The 20,547-nt window shown below is 39.8% G+C and overlaps 1 protein-coding gene across 8 annotated transcripts in view; it reads left to right on the top strand.

Annotated features, from left to right (window-relative positions):
* FAT1 (FAT atypical cadherin 1) overlaps nt 1-20,547 on the top strand; it is a 148,612-nt gene that overhangs the window by 16,933 nt on the left and 111,132 nt on the right. The window lies entirely within an intron of this gene.

The raw sequence follows: 20,547 nt of genomic DNA, 5'->3' as shown, positions 1-20,547 counted from the left end.
GTGTAATTCATTCAAAGGGGCTATCATCATAACCTCAGTAAAAGATTGAAATTCTATTAATTATTTCTTGAATAAGTGTCTCAGCACAGTTAAAATGAAAATTGCTACTCCTTCTAGCTTCCCCCATACAGTTTTCTTCCTTTATGAAATTTAACAATATTTATTTTATTTTTTAAAAGCAAAGAAATTTAGAGTGTCATCTTGTACAGTCTCCGATAGTTTGTGTTCAATAATTGTATTGATTTTCACATACCTTCAGTGTTAGATTACCAAAGTACAAATAACAAAGTTAAGCAGCAATCATGGGCAAAGTTCTGCGCTGTTACACCATTGGTAATCTGTCATAACTCATATTAGTTCATTGGTATCTGAAGATTTCGCTCATGTTTTGTTAATTGGTCTCACAGGGTATGTCTACACTGCAGTTAGTCACCTGTGGCTATTCTGTGTCAGCAGACTTGAGATCATGTGGCTTAGGTGGGGCTGTTTAACTGCAATGTAGACACTTAGGTGTAGGCTGCAGCCTGAGCTCTGAGACACTCCGAACTTGCAGGGACCTAGAGCCAGGGCCCAGGCCCGAGCCTGGAAGTCCAACACAGCAGTGAAATACCCCTGCAGCCCAAGTCCCATGTGCCTGAGTCAGCTGGCATGGGACAGCTGCGGGTTTTTAATTGCAGTGTAGACATTCCTCCTGTCTGTGGGTAACTCTAGTTACAACTCACTTAATAATGATTCCATATATTATACTAGGGGTCTGCCAAATTCGTGCCTCTGGAAAAACATGTCACGGACCGTGAAATCTGGTCTTTTGTGTACTTTTACCCTACAGTGAAAGTACACAGAGTTTCTCAAACTGGAGGTCTCAACGCAACGCAACCCAACCAGGGGTCGCAAGTCTATTGTAGGGTGGGTACCGGCACTGCCATCCTTACTTCTGTGCTGCCTACAGAGCTGGGTGGCTGGAGAATGGCAGCTGCTATCTGGGCACCCAGCTCTGAAGGCAGCACCGCCAGCGGCAGCACAGAAGTAGAGGTGGCATGAAATATAAAACTGTATGAACATCTCCACAAAATTTGTTATTTATGCCCTAACCAACCTGTAAAAAATGGTGACTTTGCTGCAGTTTAGTTAGACCCCTATTTATACATGTCTGGTAGTGTCCCATGAGTACTGGTGAGTTGTGCCCATAAGATTGCTTACCTGTTCAAAATTTAGAAGCGCAAAATGTCACTTGAAACATTGCTTAGAAAGTCAACCATTTATCAGAATAATATTGGACCTTGTTAAAGAGCAGGTCTCCAGAGTTGTAATTAAGTCTCTCCTCTTTTACCTTATATTTGTACAAAGTACACAGTTAAGATTACGAAATAGGTTTAGAAAAGTTTAATGAAGTACTTTCAAAGCCTTAGTAATTTCACATTTAGTTTTTGGCTTGCTTGACAGATTACTGACACTTTTCAGTATTTTGCCTTTTCCTTAGTGCAAATATATTCAAGTTTGCTTTATTCTGAGCTTCAAAGTTTTATGTAGAAAAGAGTTTTACTAATCCCATGTGTGGGTCTGTAGAATTAATCCAGTTTTGCCATTTTACTATCTAGGTGCCATTCTTTCTTCTTCAGCGCCAGTTCATTTGTGTATGGGCCGTGATTCTGCCACTCTTATTAAGTAGGTGGCAGAATCACGTGTCTAATGTTTCCTTTTACTCCTTCATTTACCTAACTTTTTTTTTAAAACCTTGTTTGCCTTACTTTTTTGAATTTAATAGGACTACTCATGTAAGGCAAGCAGGATTTGGTCCCAAGGCGTCTATTTAATAATTTTGGCAGGGATAGTGTTGTAGTGGATATCTGTAAACTCAAGTTTAAAAGTTGCTGTTAGCTAACCTTATTTTCATAGCTGATATTTAGTGTTATTTCTATGTTTTGATTTTAATAATGGAGGCCCTACTATACATGCTGTTGAAATTAGATTGCTTACTTCTATGTCCAGTCTCTTTTTCAGCCTTTTTGGGAAAAGAGGGCAATTTTCCTCACCCCCTGCAAAAAAGGCTGAAAAGAAAGCTGAGAAAAGTTACCAAGCTCTTCACAGTATGTTTTAAGAATATAGAAGTCTTTGATACTGAAACACCACTTAAAAATAAAACCTTTTAATTATGCTTCTTTGGAGACCTTATGAGGACTCTATTACAATTCTATGTCTAAGTATTCATACCACTCATGACCGTGGTATTCTGCCTCTGCTCTTGGTAATAGGGAATAGGCTGATAAATAGGTGACCGGGAGGCAGAGTACAGAAGCAAGAGATTGGACCCGGGGGACAGACCAGATTGGACTTCTGACAAACAGCTGGGTGGCTGATTTTCTAGATTCACTGAGGAGGAGGGGAAGAGCCCTTTATTCCTTGAGCCAGTTGTGTCTCCCAGGTATTCTCCTCTGGCAGCATCATATTCCTTCATTCATGTTACTCCCAGTCCAAAGGTAGGTAGACTTCATATTTTAGGAAGCTTTTTTTGAGTCAAAACTAAGATACTAAGTATCTAAAGGGATCCACTTATCTTATATCTAAGAAATTGAAGGTGGGAATCACATGAAGTGCATGTGGGGAATTTAAAACCTTTGAGAGGTGTGTGTGTGAGGGAGAGAGAAAACAGGTTTCAGAGTAGCAGCTGTGTTAGTCTGTATTCGCAAAAAGAAAAGGAGTACTTGTGGCACCTTAGACTAACCAAATTATTTTGAGCATAAGCTCACTTCATCGGATGCATCACGAAAGCTTATGCTCAAATAAATTGGTTAGTCTCTAAGGTGCCACAAGTACTCCTTTTCTTTTTTAGAGAGAAAACAGTTCAACATGATGGAATTTCTTGGGGCTGGAGGTAGTTTGTTTTTTCAGAAAGCTAGGAAATTACCTACAAAACTTAGATTACAAGAACCTTGAGTGTGCAAAGTCAAGCTCAAAAGTTAGGAAATGCAGTAGCACCTCAATTTTACAAACACCAGTCTCTTATGAACAATCGCTTATATGAACCCTTTTTGTGGGGGGGAGGGGAGAAATTAAATAATAGAAGCGATGTCAGTGAAGAACAACATCTTTTCACATTCCAATTCCTTCAGTGGATTGAAAATCACTTTGCAGCGGTTGAAAGGATAAGAAGAAAATGATGCAGTGCACTATACTAATACTTAACACATTACCTACTGCAACTTTTGAGATGTTCAGTTTTATGAACTTTTTGATTTTATGAACTACTCTGTCCCCAATTAGTTAATAAAATAGGGTTCTAGTGTACTAGAATTAAGATTGGTTTCTGAGTGTCTGTGCAACCTTAAATTAGCCATTTCCTATCTTTTTAAATGACTGATTTTTGCCACCTTAATATTCTTCTAATGCCTTCACGCCAGTTGCCCTCCTCTAGAACATGCTTTTTCATGTACTAGTATGTACGTACCCTTATAAGATATACTCTCAGGGAGCCATGTTCTTGTGCACCCCAACTCCCCACCTTGGCAGCCAGAGGATTGGGAAATGATCCCCTAGATGTGTTTCTGTCGTTTTAAATGCCCCCCCTCCTTTTTTTGGAGCTACTGCGCCCTAGAATGCCCTGTGGTGAGAAAGAACTCCAAAAATGAAGGCGTATTTCCTAGTCTCACTGCTATTGAATGGTGATGAGGAAGTTGGGCACCCCTTGCATTTCCCTTTCAGTATTTTATTTGGATCTATACATGGGACAGGTTTACTGTATGGCTACCAAAAACCTAGAGTGGGGCAGCTGGCCATCTTTGAAGGTTGAGTGGGAAGTTTGTAGTCACTGCCTTCATTCTAGAAGACAGCTTAAGGTCAGGAGGCCCTACTGGAGACTATTTGGTGTAGTGGGGTAAAACCTATTCAGATCTTTATGAAACAGGTGTTTTATTGGGGTTGGCTCAAGATTTGCTGGGAAACCAAAACAAGCAAACTTCAAGCAAACCTCAGGGGAAACAGCTGGGACCATCCAGTTTAGGTTCACCAAAAATGTGTGAACCCAAATACACATTTCACGTTGCTCCAGGAAATGATACCATAGCTAGTTCTATGTGTTGAGAATCACCTCTGAACTAGTTTCCAGAGGTGTAGCATGAAAGCTCCAATGTGTTCCATAATAAATATATGTACTACAGACAAAAATATTGTATAAATCGTACACATGCACCTGGGGCGCTGGAGATAGAATACTTTAGCTTTCGAGGTCCAAAACTGTCTGTCACTTGAGCCTAAGGAGAGCTTCCCCAGTTAAACAGATGAACTCATGCAAATAGCTTAATTCTGTATTCTCTGTAAACCCTGGTAAGGTTGGGTTTAAAAAAAAAAAAAAGTTAACATCATACTACTGCTGGCAGAACTTATATTATGGATTCTTTGCCATATTTACACCCCCAAAAGTCTGGTGAATGTAGAGTAGTTGTAGAAGCTTTTGAAAATGGCCAGCTATCAGCTGCTTAATAACATTTTCATCCAGTTGTGATAGCAATTAGTATCTTGGTAATATAAGATGATTTGTCAAACATCAAGAATTCCAGCAGTATAGCTAACTGTGTCCACAACTTCAACTGCTGTGATTTGCTTATTAATAAAGACTTCAGATACTGGTGATTACTAATAATAGTAAAACAGCTTTTGTAGTTTTGTGGTAAACCTAAAGTTTTTCATATTTTTTGAGTGCATCATCAATCGGTATTTTAATGTTATTATTCATTTGAACGCTCGTTATAGTACAAGCTAAAGTGTTTTTTCAGAAACCTGCTAAAACAAATTGAATACACTGAAACATATGTTTAATTAAGTATATATTTTTAATTTTTATGTGGTCACTTGTCCTTTATTGTATTTATTGATTTTATTTTTAATTAACTGAAACAAACAAGTTTTTTATAATATTAATGTATAATAGCTTAATTTATATTCTGGGGAGAAATACAGTATAACCTTGCTACTCCTTGTTTCAGTAACCAATGAATCTTCATTGATCATGCATTTTTATGTTCATACTTTACTGGATCACAAAATGGTGAAGTGCTGCTGCCATGGCAGAGCAAATGCAGGTGATATGTACCATGTGGTCCAATGGGTGAACGAACTTATCCCCTCTCCTCATTCTATTCTAGGTGTTAATGCTCTACAATAGGTCTACAGCATTGGCTGCTGCTTCTGCTCAGCATCTCTCTCTTTCCTGTTGCTTAAGGCAAGGTCAGAATCTGACTGCTCCTATAATAGCTTTTGTGTGACTTCCATTGAAACTGAGAGTAGCCCAAGATCATTATGTGGAGTGAGGGACTCTAGTGAGGCAGTTTCCCACCTCTGTTCCCCTTCAGCAGTGGTGTGGCTATTAGATAAATTGACTCTGATCCTCGAGGGGTTGAGTCCAGCTGTGGAAAGAGGTTAAAGATGACATTTGGATCAGAAGCCACTAAAATCAACATAAACTGACCTCTATTGTGTGACACTGGAATTATATTTTTATAACCCTGACCCAGGTCAGGTGTCTGAGGGCAGGAAATAATGATCAGGCTCTTACTGGTGTTTCTCTTGGTTGCAAGTGTGTCACTCCCAGCACAATTTACAAATAAATACAGGCACAAAATATACTAATGAACATACAACTGGTGAAGAAAGGTCTTAGATAATGATGCAGAAAGAACTACAACAGACTTGTTTGTGACACTTGAAATAAGTAAACACATTTGCATTTCAAAATAAATACTGCAGCTGAGTGCAAAATAATCGAGTATACTCAAAGATTAGTGTGTGCTCAATGTTAAAATTAAAAACTAAGATTGTTTCACAAAGTGAAGCTATCCAGCAAAGTCACACTGGCATATCTGGAAAGGAAGATACCACACAGTAGACCTTGGAATAAAAGAAAATAAAGTCCCACATTCTTAGGTTGAAGAGCAGTCTGCAAGTTCAGATGATCAGGTATATCTACTAAACAAGAGGTAAATGTATTCTTAAAGAATTTGAGGAATTTAACAGTGGAATATATTAATGATAGAATGTATCACCTTGATATAGATTCCAGTGTGTTGTTAAAAATACACGCACTGAACAATGAAATTGAGATAAATCGTTCCAATTTTATGCAGCTGCTGCTGCTGTTTGGAGAAGCTCTGAGGGGCGGCAGAGGCAGATACTAGAACTAGTCATAGGTGAGGAAGACGCAAAGCAGAAGCTGTTCAGGGCCATAGAAACACAGAAATCCCTTCCCTCCTTGTTCTTGTCCCAAGTCCTATATTGGTCCTAAAATGATGCTCTACAGAGGGAAGGGAGAACAAAGAAGAATGCTTGTTCCCCTTTTCCATCAGTCAGTCATTTAAATCAGCCAGAGACTGAAATGAAACAGGGCCCCTAAACAATTTCCAGGAATAGTGTTTGATAGGCATCCCAGCACCCATTTCAGCTCTGGTTGGGAGGCTGAATTTCTCATCAAGGCCACCCATGTTTTGTGTTAACCTCTGGATTGTAAGTTTGGTCCTCCAGCTAGCAGGTGCTCTATATATGTTCCAAAGCCTTAGCCAGTGCCAGGCAGGGTCAGGGTTAGATGGCTCACAATAACCTCGCAACCAACATTCAATCCACATACCTACTGGGTCTCTTCTTGTCCTCCCTTCCTATTCCCATAACCATATTAATGAGGTTCTAGCATCATCATCTGAACAGTGCAATTTAACGTTTGTGTTAGTTATTTTTTGTGTATTACAGAATAACAATAATTTTGTCCTGAAAGTAACAATCAACCCTTGTTTTGCTTTCAAGTGATTCAGAATATCTTATATCCCTGTGATTAGTTGAAATTCAGAGGGTTAATACACTTGCCAAACTCATAAGATTAGATGAAGTTGAGAAAGAAGATTTTGTGTGTTTGCTAAAAAGTGTAAAAAATGGTAAAGATTTATTGAAGAGTAGAAATTATATATACACACACAAAAATCTGCTTTACAGGACTGTCTCTGTGTGCCATAGAATATCATCAGTAAGACTTATTGGGTATCAGACATCCTATTTCCAACACAATACCAAACCTATTTCCAAGAGTGAAAGGAGGTAATTCATTAGAATTGTGAATAAGATTTAGAGTAAAATATTGAATTATGCTGCTAATAGGTGCAGGACAGTCTTAACCGGGCATATAATAAACTGAGCATATTAAAATGTGCTTACAACTGGTAATTACATCCTTTTTTAAAGGAACGTGATTTAAATTTATGATTAAATACTTAAAAGGATTATGTCAAGTTCTACATTTTCAATGGCTGCCCTTTGGCTTTTATTTAACTTTTTTTGTTGTTACACCATTCATTACTGTTGAATTTTAATACTGTAATGAGTGTGGACATTTACAAAGATTAAAAATTGTGATCATTAAATGAGCACATCACCAAATTCATGTCACAGTTGGGAGAGGCTTTTTAATCCAGATTTATGATACAGAATTGAAACCTTAGGACCTCTTGTTATTTCCTTTAAGCAAATCAGTTTTATAACTCAGCCGTCCTATAACAGATCTTTTTAGATTTGCCTCAGATTCATATAGTAAACCAATTTGATCTACTTGCCCTAAAACTGTACCTTGAGAATTTTTTTTAAATACGTTCTAATTTGTTTCTTTTTGTAAAAAAAAATAATAAAACTCAATCATAAGGAAATATGAGAACTTCATGCTTTACTCAAGTTTAAAGAAGACAGTAATTTCCAGAGTTTACACCTAAGTGGTGCTAAGGACTATTCGTTACTTAAGCTAAATGGAGCAGGCTCAGATCATCTTCCTATCAAAGCCATCTGTTGCATATTTTGTGTGTATTTCTAATCATGCTAAATCTGTCAGCTGTTTTAATAATTTAATTCTGTTTAAATAAATCTCCATATTTTAATGGTTTACACTCAGTGAAACTTGTAGTGGAAAAATTGATGACCAGACCACTTTTTTTATAGAAGGTATTAAGTGTGAGATTGAGGCTTTGTTAGTTGATTGGGGAAAATGTATTTATATATTACATTATTTGCATGTGTGAGACACTGGAAAACTTAGTAAAACATTTTTCTTCATTCACCCCATCCCTCTCTACCCTTACATTGTATACCTGTCATCAGGGCAGGTTATTAGAAGGGTTCCAATCTTTTCCTGAGCATGAATTTGAGATTAGTTTGATCACCTACAACTAATCAACAGAATGACTGACAGGGAAGCCTTTAGCAGAGTCTTTCCCCTAGTTTGTCAAAAATGTGGAGGAGCTTGCAAGCCAAAGGCAACTCTTATTGCCTTAAGGAAGATGTGTGGAGCCATTCCAAATGCTCTAAAAGGAGATATGAAGGGCCTACTAAAGCAGCCCAAAGAGGAATCAAGTGATTCACTTACAAAGTAGTTAATCCATGTGGCTGCTGTGGATGAGCGTGTCTTCTCTGATTTCCTGTTCCATGAGATGGTGTTAAGAAGGGCAGAAAGGGACACTACTAGTGGTGTAAAGATTGAGTCCATTCCCTGCCATGTTGAGGGAATAGAGTTCAGCAGGCTAGTAATGATGAAGCCATAGATGGTGAAAACAAACTGGCATATGAATGACCATGCTAAGCCACAAAGAATAGTAATGTAAGATTAGTGTGAGGGAAAGAACAGTAGCTGATCAGAAAGTTATGGGGAATTTCCCTGATTTTTCTGTCCCTCCCTCCTCCCAACTACTTCTGTGAATACTATGCCAGGATCAGACACTCTATATAGTCTAACAGATCCCCACAGGAGGATAGCTATGTCAAAGATCCGGACCCGTTCGAGAACTGAAGTTACTGAACATCTGAATCTAACAGCCTACCAAGAAGCCAGTAGATAGCAGAGCTTAGTAGAATCCTGGACAAAGGAGCACTTGAAGCCAGTTTTTTATATTAATTAAATCCTAATACAAACAGCAATTCTGCATTGCATGGCCAGATCGAAAATGACAGAACAGTATCTGAAATATCCTGATTTTGGGGGGGAGGTTTGCTGAGGAAATTGGAGACAATGTGCATAATGACCCAAATTCTTTTTTCAGTAGTGCTGGTGTAAATTCTATATAACTCTATTTGTACCAGGATAAAACTAGTTTAAGTGGGATCAGAATCTGGATTCATGAGAGGATTTTGTATTAAAGGAAATAACATTTGAGGTTACCCAACATAGTCTGTAAATGCATTTAATGTATTAAATCTTTTGAATGATTGGTAGGTAACCTTGACATTTTGGGTATCAATTAAGAAAACCAGAACTGTCTGTCTATGGAGAATGTGTGATGAAGATGTACTTTCTGGGGAGGAGAAAAAAAAAGCTAGTAAGTGGAGAGGTATTTTTGCTAACAACTTCTTCTTAGGATTATTCCTTGGAATATGGATGTGATAAGACACTTCGCACATTGATATCTGAAAGCAAAAATGGGTGGAAAACCTTTAAAGATTCCAGGTTTAGAATGCAAGGGGCATCTCTTATGTAGTAGTATCTGGTTGAGATTCCGTAATTTCTCTTAAGTTTTTGGTGATAGGAGTTACTTGTACCAGAACAAAAAGAAAAATATTTGCATTTATGAGAAACTGTAAACATTGCATGAAATGTTTGTCTCTGTTTAACTGACCATTTTTGTTACTAAAAAAAGAAAATATTTCCTTAAGATATTTTTGTATTTCATTTCATGGTAAGGATAATTGCTTTATGTAAGGGGGAAAGTTAGGCCACAGACGCAGAACTACCTTATCTCCTGCACATTCATATGCAGAGAATTTATAATGATTATTAAATAACTATTTATTGGACTTAACAAAGAAAAGAAAAAAAAAGTGTGAGTATTGTGATTACTGGGCAGTTTGACCTAGAGAGCTCTTGTAGTGCTGATAATTCTGTATAATTTTCTGTTTCTAGTGTTCTGGCAGTAATAATGAGCTTGTTTTGTTTGGTGATTTTGCAGTATCTATCTACCCTGGCCTCTTAATTGAATTGGGGAAGTGGGACTGCATAAACTGCATTGAGGAGGGATAAGCAACTTGAATTGATTTGGGGAACAAGGACTATCCCGATGTCTTCAATTCTGCATCCCCTAGTGGCCATGAAAAGACCATGCAGGAATTTCCTTCATGGACCTTCCTCCCACCCACCTGAAGACTGCAAAACTGATTGATTTGATTTGCACATAAAACCTCCTTAAAACAGATTTTATAGTTACAGACCATAATGATCCATCAGTTATATTGCTCAGCAAAAAATGGGCACCACATCTTACTAATTTCATTTCACCCATTTGAATGGGTTTGTGTTCTACACAGGTAGGGATGAAGGTTGAGAGGCGTGAGTGGGAGTGGATCTGGGGCCCTGGCTCAGTCGGTCTGCTGCAAGGCAGGCTCTCCTGTCTAAGGAACCATGAAACTGCAGGGCAATTTTAAGATTGCACAGTCACATAGACATTTTAATGTCCCATGGTTTTAAACTAATATTCAAATAGGATGGGAAGTGTTTTTGTGTTCTGTATGTAATGATCCCTTGGGGGTATGTATAGGGAAATAAGCATGATGTGGAATGTAGGGGAGAAGTCTGTTGCCAGGAAGTTCTGTGTGGTTTCAGTTCTTTGCTCCTGCTAGTAGTCTTGGCAAGATTGCCTGTCAAGAGGAATTGCACTGGAGTTTGGCCTATTGTATGTAAAGTCAGTTGGTGTTCAGAAACTTGCATACGGTTGCACTACCTGGGTTAGGTTAAAAAGTCAAGTTTAAAAAGCCTTAGCTTAAAATTTCATAGCTTCTTAATTTTTTCACCAAACTGTTGTGCTTGTTTAAATGAGGTAGTTGGTGTTTGTTGGGATTCTTTGACCACATAGAACAAATATCTCTAATGGTAGTTTGATGACAGTGGTTATTTGCTATCTTTCTAAATCCACTCAAGATTTCCACTAACGCTGAGAGGATGATCCCTCAGTCTCCTGGAGAGCTAGTGTTAAATCAGAAGTGTGATCAAGGATCTAACCCCAGGTGCAGCAGAGCAGAAACTCAGCTCTGATATACCATTTCTGAATGTAAGATTGATGCAGAACATCCTTAAGCAGAGTTTAAAAATGGTAGTATGGACAGGGCTTTAAATAAGTGTTTCTTTTTTTGTAATCTACATCTCTTGAGATTTAAGAATAATATGAAGACAAATTAAAGTGCTGTAATTGTTTGGATTTTGAAATTTATCCCTTGGAATAAGTTTTATTAGTCTTAAACAAACATGTTTATTTTGTGTTTTGCTGCTGGCAAAGGCATATGGTAAGGTAGTTTGATCATTTTCTTAAATATCCTGCTGGGTAAACCATCACGGTGACAGGTAAATAGAGACTCTATACAAAGGCTTGGGCTTGCCTCAACCTCCACTTCTGCATGGCTGCTGAAAGTAGGGATTGTTTTGCTGTGAACCCTATTGATTAGGTCACAATCTGGTCTGATGAAAACAGAGCTGCCCACGGGCTGTCTCACTGTAGGAGATTTACTGACACACTGTGTGAAACAGCCACATGTGGTCTCAAGATTACCTTATAAACAGGAATCAATGCAGGCAGCAGAGTGCACGTTACAGGCCCATTAACTTGTTCAGTCCGCTCTCTGTCTTGAAAAGCACTTGTGAGCAAAGGAATGATTGCCAAAAGCTGTGGAAGGTGCATCTTGCCATATCACTGTTGGTACATCTGTTGACTTGAAGTAAGTTTTAAGGTCAAATGAGGGGAATTTGAAAATTATTTTGTAATGTTTACTCTTTTCTTTGAGATTTAAAATTTTAATCAAACACCATTTGGACAAGTTTAACAAAAGGCAATCCTACACATGTATTTGGCAGGCTCCGATATATTTATAGCAAGAAGTAGTCATAACTTTAGAATTCTGAATTAATTCTGAATTCTTGATCCCACTGAAACTCTGGTTCGCATGTCAGTTTCTTAATGTTTTATAATACTTATTGCATCCATAATTTAAACATACTTGTCTGAATATGAAGATTAATTTTCAACTCTGTGTGCTCCAACCTAACTAAAAAAATAATGTGCTAAAATACTAGTGATTTTTTTTTAAGAGGGCTTGTGGGAAATTCTAAAGTAGCCAAGGAATTCAAAAAAATGGTTGCAAAAAATATTTCATGGTTCAGAAAGGAATAATTTCTATTAGCACTTCACCTTGCACACCACTTGATACTTTCACACTTAAATAGCTGCCCGCATTTCAGTTTAACTTATATCTGGACGAGGCTCAAACAATAAACTATATTTCTTTTAGAGCATTGTATATTTTTGGTAGGTATTCGTGATGAAGAAGAAATTTATTGACCAGTGGATGTAAATTGTCTTGACCAGCCAATAGTGAAGATAATTTGAATTCTTTGCATTCAGAGGTCTGTAGCTATACAGAAATTGTCATTTTGCCATCAAGAATCCACAACTTGAGCATGTATAGCTATACGATGAAAAATTATATATAAAATTCAGTGGTTGTACTCTGTTAGGGCCCAATCCTACAGTTTCCTGTTCTCCTGAGTAATCTTTACAGGCGGGAGTAGTTCCAAGGGCTCTTTTTAATTACATCAGCCAGTTACAAATACATAAATGACAAGTTTAGTTACTTATACTACAGACCATTTCCATTTTGCTGATTTTAAAAAACCATGCTATTACTTTAAAAAAAAATAAAGGACCAGAGCCTGCTGAGTCTGTCTTAGACTGATTTGCAGGATCGGGTCCCTGTTTTACTGTGAAGAGACCATTATTATATTTAGCTTCAACAAAAGGAAAACAGTCTGTACAGGTAACAAACTAGACTTTTGATTTAGGTGTCATTGGTAACTGAGTGCTGGTATTATAAAATTAATAAATTTAGGCAGGTAAATTAGGTTAAGTATGGGTTAACCTGGGAATCCATTGTGTTAACCAATGTGTCCTTCCCTTTTATAGCTCTTCCTAATTGTCCCTGTAGTAGCTATGCCTAGACTGAGCAGCTCAATGGACCTGTGCTACCAGGAAGCTTGGGGTGTGTCCACAGGATCTAGAATCAATAAGGAGACGTGATTTTCACGCTGATGGCTGTGCCCTCCACTCCCCCCCTCCGCAAGAATGATCTGGATTTGGGAGGTTTGGGGATGGGCTCCACAGCCTTTCCGGTGGATGGGTGGGGTGAATCAGTATCTCACAGAGATCTTTCTTCAGATCTCCCCTGTCACAGTAACTGCACTGTACTTCCCCACCCCCCATGGTCCACTCCAAGAGTGCCCTGTTTGGTCTCAGGCCTTCAGCAATCATCTGTCTCTGGGTAGAGGCCCTTGTCCCATTCCCTTCTGACTGGAGGTTTTTAAAGCTGCATTGCCCCCTGCCATATGTGGCGATTATCCCCAGCAAGCCAGCCTCCCTAAAGCCCAGCACTTGGGCTGTGCCTTTTCTCCTAGTACAATGACTGTGTTTTTACAAGTGACCACACAGCTCTGTCTTAACAGAATACATTTATTTTAAGGACCAAAATGCACACAGAGGAAACACAAAAAGCAATAAAAGTTCTTACATGTTCAGTGAGAGTTTACCAGAGGTCTCCTCCAACTGCTGCATAAGGCTTTGGTAGGTGTCAGACTTTCCAACCCTTCAGCAAGGGTTGGGGTTTCCCAGTGTAGGTTTCCTGGGAGGTGTGATTCCCAGTGCAGGTAGACAGATGTGCGCTAGCTCAGTTCAAGCTCGTGCACTAAAAATAGCAGTGTAGACATTGTGGCACTGGGAGCAGCTCATGCTAGGTGCCTGAGCTCAGTGCCAGGGGTTGAGTGGGCTTGAACAACCAGTGCTGCAACATCCAGCACACTAGCTTGAGTCTGTCTACCCATGCTGGGATTCACACCTCCCAGCTGCAGTGTAGAGGTGCCCCTGAGAACCCATGGTCCTGTCCATTTGCTGAATCAATATGAAAGCCCTGTGTCAGTTAAAGCTTAGCTTTTTGTACCAAAAGCCCTTTCTTTGTTTGTCTCTAGGAAATACTACTGCATGGGGTTGTAATATATTACATCTTCCCCCATAAAGAAATGGTAGGGTGTTTGACTGGCATCCTAAGGGAACCAGGGGCTGTGGAGTGCCATTTAAAGTGTTATGTGTGTGGGGGGATATTTCTCCTTCTGCCTGACCCCTCCTCTCTTGCCCCTGGGCCCCTATACTCACCCCATCCAAATTTGAGTGAATGTTGTTGCAACTGACATGGGGTCACAGTGTCCAGCCAAAAAGTGGTTGGGTCATGGTCTGGTTGGCCATGCCAGCTCTTTAGCCTATGAGGAGAATCCACTGGTTTATTCCCTGGATGGTGAATTGGTCTGCCAATTCCTTTTTATACCTTCAAATTTCAACAATTCATGCAATAAAGATTCTCCCCCCATAGCCAGATTTCTTCCTCTGTCCCACCTTCTGGGAGGTCAGGGCCTGGGGAGTCTTGTGACATAACCTCAGGGTCTCTAAGGCAAGGAGGAAGTATTGACTCACCCGCACACCCTGGGTAGGCAGTTTGTTCCGCACACACTGAGTCAAGGTGATCAGTGTTTCTTCCCCCTCCTGTTTCAAGGTCCTTTACATTTTTGTTGTATTGACCAGGCAAGGTACTAACAAGCTTCAATAGGACTTTATTTTCAAAGTGGAAAAACCTCTTTTCCAAGTTGCTGCTGCATGCTCTGTAGTTCTCTCCCAGCCTCTCAACTCGTCCCCCCTCCTTCCTGTTTCCTGTCCTTTCAGACTCCCAACAGCCAGTGCTCCCAATTCTAATAATTACAAGCAACATCTAAACACCACAATTTTCACAGACCATCAGGAAGTCAGACTGGGGGAAGAAGTTCTCCCACCTCTCTGGTTGTTTTATGTATCAGTTTCTTAGCTACTTACACTACTTCCAGTCCCCTCCCCCTCCCCACGCCTTTTCTGTGTCAGCTCCTCTTTCATTCAGGCTGAAACCTTTCTGCATTTTGAGTCAGCTAGAGGTGTTTGTATCATCCTGGCCACGTCTACACTAGCAAGTTTACAGCAGCAGAGCTATACCAATACAGCTGTGCTGCTGTAAGATCATTTGTATAGCTGCTCTGTGCCAATAGGAGAGAGCTCTCCCATCGACATAATTAAACCACCTCTGTCAAGTGGCAGTAGCTGTGTCTGCGGGAGAGTGTCTCCCACAAACATAGCGCTGTCCACACTGGCTCTTCTGTCACCGTAATTTATGTCACTCCCCTTTTTTCACACCCCTGAGTGATCTAAGTTATTCGGGCAAAAGTGCTAAGGTAGGCACAGCCCCTGTCCGTCTTTGCTGCTGGAAAAGCTGAATTTGGGTTTAGAGCCCCATTTTCATTTCCAAAAATAACATGTCATAAGATGTAACCTCACATATTCCTGCAGTCAGAATCCCAGAACTTCCTTTGGTGTTCATATTGACTCAGGCTACAGGCAGAGTGCTGGGGTTCAACATATCCAAATCTGCCTGCTTGCTAGCCCTGATTAGGTACACCACCCTTGTGTTTTCTCTGAGTCTCCTGGGTGTGACTTGACCATCTTCTTTTCTTTGAGCCAGTGGTATTTGTCCTGGTCAGCAAGCTTTTGTCACTCCAGCTCCATCCATCGCTCCTGGGTCTTTCCAGCTCCAGCCTCCATGTTTCTGGTCCTCTCACTATTTCCTCTGCTGGACCATCTGTGGCACCATCTCCTTGGTCCCCTATAGGAGGAAAAGGGAGTTCTCCTAGATCCCTGTCTGGAGTAGGTTTCCCATTCTGCCTCAAATCCTGGGAACATAGCTTGGCTTATCACCTTTAGTTTGCTGCTGGTCTGAAGAAATTAATCTTACTTCTGGTACAAAATGAAGTCAACAGCTGCTGTTTCTTCACTGGTTCTTAATTGCTGCTTCTGTCCCCCCACCCCCCATTAGTTTCTTGAAAAGTCTGAGACCTCTTCCCTGTGCTCTGGAGTTGTTTATAATCCCCTCACTGTTGTTAGTTCCTGGAGGAGCTGTTGTAAACCTACCCATGGAGTGGAACACAATCATACATGAACCCCCATTCATAAATTTAATACAGCCGTTCCCAAAAATACTTATGTCACACTGTACCTGTAGGTTTGTATATTCTGTCTGTGAAAGTTAGTTTTCCCTGTGATAGGAGCTTAGTCTGCTGTAGTAGCAGGCATGTGAAAACTTCTGTCTGTGGAATTTTCTCTTTGATCCAAAAGTCATGCCCTTCCTGTAACAAAGGCAAGGTAGGGTGGCGAATCAAAGTGAGGCTAGATAAGACTTGAATTTGTGTGGTGTTATATGGCTATAATTTTTGGTGTTAAAACTCTGGTCATATACTTGCCCAAGAGATTAGCGACAGTCCTATTTCATTTATTTTAACCCCTTTAATGACACTGTTTTAGTTACAAGTGTGAGGTTTTATTGTTTAATTCCGGACTCCGCTTAAGACATAAAAGGAGTTGCCAAAGTATCAGAGACTGGCATTTGCAGTAAGTAAAAACTGCACTTCAAGTGGTAGATGGAACTGCTCTTGGATTACTTCTTTGGTGTAAATTTGTTGCCCTATCATACTATTCAGTTCTTTATTTTAAAGTTATTTCTCTGTGCATCCATTATGAAGATGGGGTATACTAGCATGTGGTTTCTCTCCCTCCTTTTTTTTTATTCACTGAACAGCTAATGATTAACAGCTGTTCAGCTACTTATGTAAGGAATGTTGATTGCTTTGAGAAAATGCATGGTAATTATGTGTAGTTTCCTAAAGAAGGTTTGTACCATAGTTAGTTCACTCTGTTGAAACTAGACTGCATATCACAGTTATAATTTAAGTAATTCACTGTGTTCAGATGTGGAAAAGGAGCCTCTTCGATATTTTTGAATAGTATTGCCTATGCATGTGATTTGCACATCATCCAATAGGGGATATAGTTTGGACTTGTTGGTTTTTCTGTTTAAAACATTTTATGGTAAAAACTTGCTGGGAGAAAATGCACATTTGTCAGAAGTGCTGAATTTTTGGTAGGTATGTGAGGTGGTATGGGTGTTGTGAAAGACATTTGCCATACTGTCAGCTTCATACCACTCCTAATCAGTTTCATAATGAGGAGTCACATGGGCTAAAGTACAAAGGTCCAGAGATCTGGAGTTGTACTCATAAATATTTTCAACTGCATGTTTATTGGCCAGATAGATCCCTATGTTTTCTGAGAAGTAAGTGCTAAACACTGACTGGAATAGCCATCTGCAGTGTGTGCTAGTGGTGGAATTTAAATTTTCTTTTAAATCCATCCAAAGGACAGGATAATGTCAGAAGTTCTTAATCTAACATGCTGACATTGAATAGTGCTTCATTGTAAAGAGACACTGCTGCTTAAGAGGAGGTAGGTGAAAGTCAGTGTGAGGAGTTTGGAAAAACAGTGATAGAAAAAAATGAGTTGTGAAGTAAGTTACAAGGGAGTCAATTTACAGATGTGCACTGGTTAATGAGTCTACAGTTAAGAGAATATGGTGATCGCTGTAGATTATTAAGGGTTAGGTTTAAAGTGAATATTGATCCAGCGTGTGACCTTTAGGTTGAATAGAGCTGGGAATGTATGCTGTGTTATGTGTGTAATTCAGGGAATGTAAAGTCCTTTGAAAATTCAGTTGTTTTATCTACTCTAATATGAGAATACAAAGTACTTGAGAATATAATGTAGGGAACAGTCCTGGACTGGCAGGAGGATAGAAAAGGTCACCTACTGGTCTCTTCCATTTCTAATTTCTGAGAGTGTGTGAATCTCTCTCAAAAACAAATAAAAAACTTCTAAAATGGTTCAATAGAAAACTCAGTTTTGTCAATGGTTTATAGTTTACCTACAATAACAGTGATCCTTCACTTGCAGTACCTAAATCAATGTAGGAAGAACCCCTCCCCTGGCCCCAGCCCAGATCCAAACTTGTTGTGGCCAGGGGACAGGAGCACCAGCCCTGACCAGCCGAGCCCCAAACCTGCCGTGGCCGGGGGACAGGTGCCCCAGCCTGGCCCGGACCTGCTGCGGCCGGGGAGAGGCGTCTTTCTCTTCTCCCCCCCTCCTGCTCCGATGCTGCTGCAGGAAGAGAGCGGGGTTGGGGGAGGGAGTCCTCTGGCACCACCCCAGAGCCTTCAATCCCAGCCAGAGCCCTCATCTCCCTGCACCCCAGCCCTCTGCCCCAGCTCTGAGCCCCCTCCCACACTCTGAACCCCTCGGTCCCACCCCGAATTTTATGTGCACCGATGAATTCTGTTATGTGCACCAATATGGAAGTGATGTGCCACACATCACCTCCATATCGGTACACATAACAAAATTCATTCCGCACATGGGTGGGAAAAATTAGAGGGAACACTGGTATTATCCAATGAACACTGGAAAAACACTGAAAATTGCTACTTATATCTAAGGACTTGTCTAGTTTGCAAACTGGACACCATTAAATTAGGCTCATATCACATTGGTAGATGTGCAGGTGAACGAGCCTCTTATGGTGTGGCTGATGTGATTAGGCCCTATGATGGTGTCCCTTGAATAATCACATCAGCCACACCATAAGAGGCTCGTTCACCTGCACATCTACCAATGTGATATAAGCCTAATTTAATGGTGTCCAGTTTGCAAACTAATTCCAATTCTGCAGTTTCTCATTGGAGTCTGGTTTTGAAATTTTTTTGTTGGAGAATTGCAACTTTTAGGTCTGAAATTGAGTGTCCAGGGAGGTTGAAGTGTCCTCCTACTGGTTTTTGGATGTTCTAATTCTTGATGTCTGATTTGTGTCCACTTACTCTTTTGCGTAGAGGCTGTCCGGTTTGGCCAATGTGTCAGCAATGCCCGTCTGCCATGTACATGATGGCATATATCACATTGGTAGATGTGCAGATGAACGAGCCCCTGATGGTGTGGCAGATGTGCTTAGGCCCTATGATGGTGTCCCTTGAATAGATGTGGACAGAGTTGGCAATGGGCTTTCTTGCGTGGATAGGTTCCTGGGTTAGTGTTGTTGTTGTTGAGTGGTGATCATATTCTCTGATCCCCACAGTCAGATAGGACAGGGAGTGTAATCAAGGGACTTAGTAGTGTTCAGAAAATTGTAGGACCTGAGGTCAATTCTAGATTTAAAGTAGCTGAATCAGTTTGAGAAATAGCAGAAGCTCAAAATGGAATCCCTCCAAGCCACCATAGCTGTGATTGTCAAAAGAAGTTTCTTTTCTCAGATGATTTGAAAGATGCATAGTTTCACATTCTGGGATTCCTCAGATTTACAACAGACCCATATTGTTTCCACTGCTGGCCCATTACCTTTAGTTTACCTCCTCCCAGGACATTTATAAAAACGATGGTGACAATAGCAGCATGTCTGGGAAGTTTGTATATCTAGATGTCGATACCAGTTTTGTCTGTCCCTGAAGACAAGAATGTGTCCTGAATGCCAGTAAGGATAATTGGAGAAAAGATTGTGCCAAATCATGAGAACATACTCTCATTAATAGCCCCAATAAAGTTAGCTGGACTGCTTTAGTAAGTCAGGTGAGCAGTATTTGGCCCAAAGTCTTGTGGCAATTTTTTTTTTTTTTCAATAATATTACCATTGTAGTGCTTCATTGTTACAGTAGCATAACCATGGCTTTCAGGCCTTTCTCTCTTTTTAGAAATCATGTTGCTTGACCATAACAAAAGCTGCTTTTCCTTCCCCTTTTTGCCAAGAAATCAGGTTGCAGTTGTCTGTGCATGACTACATTTTCCTAGCAATATAATAGTTAACATTTCATTTAATATACACTAAGTTTTTTTTTGTTTTTTTTTTTAAATGCCTCTCTACATCAAGGTTTCAGCAGTATAAACTGTTTCTGGTATAGCAGTTATACTGCTTGTCCAAAAATCTGACATACAAGTAGCCTAGTTGACAGAAATAAGCTGGAGCTATTAAAATAACTGTAAACTAGAAAGATAATAGGAACTGTCTGCCTTTGTCCCAAAAGATTTCCTGAACTGGAAGTAATAGGCTAAATTCTAAGGCAGCTACATCAGGGATCTTCTGATTGATTGCATCAACTTTTCCCCCTATTTCTCTGAATGCATGCTCACTTTGTACCCTAATGCTCTTTTTTTCTTTTAACCCAGATATGGTTCTGATGACCCATAATTTTTGTGAACAACTTTTTAAAAGGCTATTTTAAAAAACGTAATTTTGACTTTTTGTGTAAGAATGAAAGGAATGTGATCACTCATTTTTTGTTGAGATGTAGTTTTACTTTTTTTAGTCTTAACTAAGATTTGTAAAGTCTCTTCTCAATGTTTACAAGTATATTCTTAGCTTAATGCTCAGTTTTGACCAACTTTAGCCTGTAAAACTTTGTATCCTCTTTATGAACACAACTAAATTTCAATTAGCCATTAGCTGACTCCAGAATTTCTTTTCCGTACCACTGTATCCAACTTGTTCTGGACTGTTTGAGCTACATGTAGTGCCAGTCCAGAGTGACTGTTCCTTTCTTTCCTCCATATTTGAACACAATTT

The sequence above is a fragment of the Lepidochelys kempii genome, chromosome 4, assembly GCF_965140265.1.
Source record: "Lepidochelys kempii isolate rLepKem1 chromosome 4, rLepKem1.hap2, whole genome shotgun sequence".
In the NCBI taxonomy this organism is placed as follows: domain Eukaryota; kingdom Metazoa; phylum Chordata; order Testudines; family Cheloniidae; genus Lepidochelys; species Lepidochelys kempii.
The sequence above is the reverse complement of the archived record's forward strand: the minus strand, read 5'-3'. Positions and strand labels throughout refer to the sequence as shown.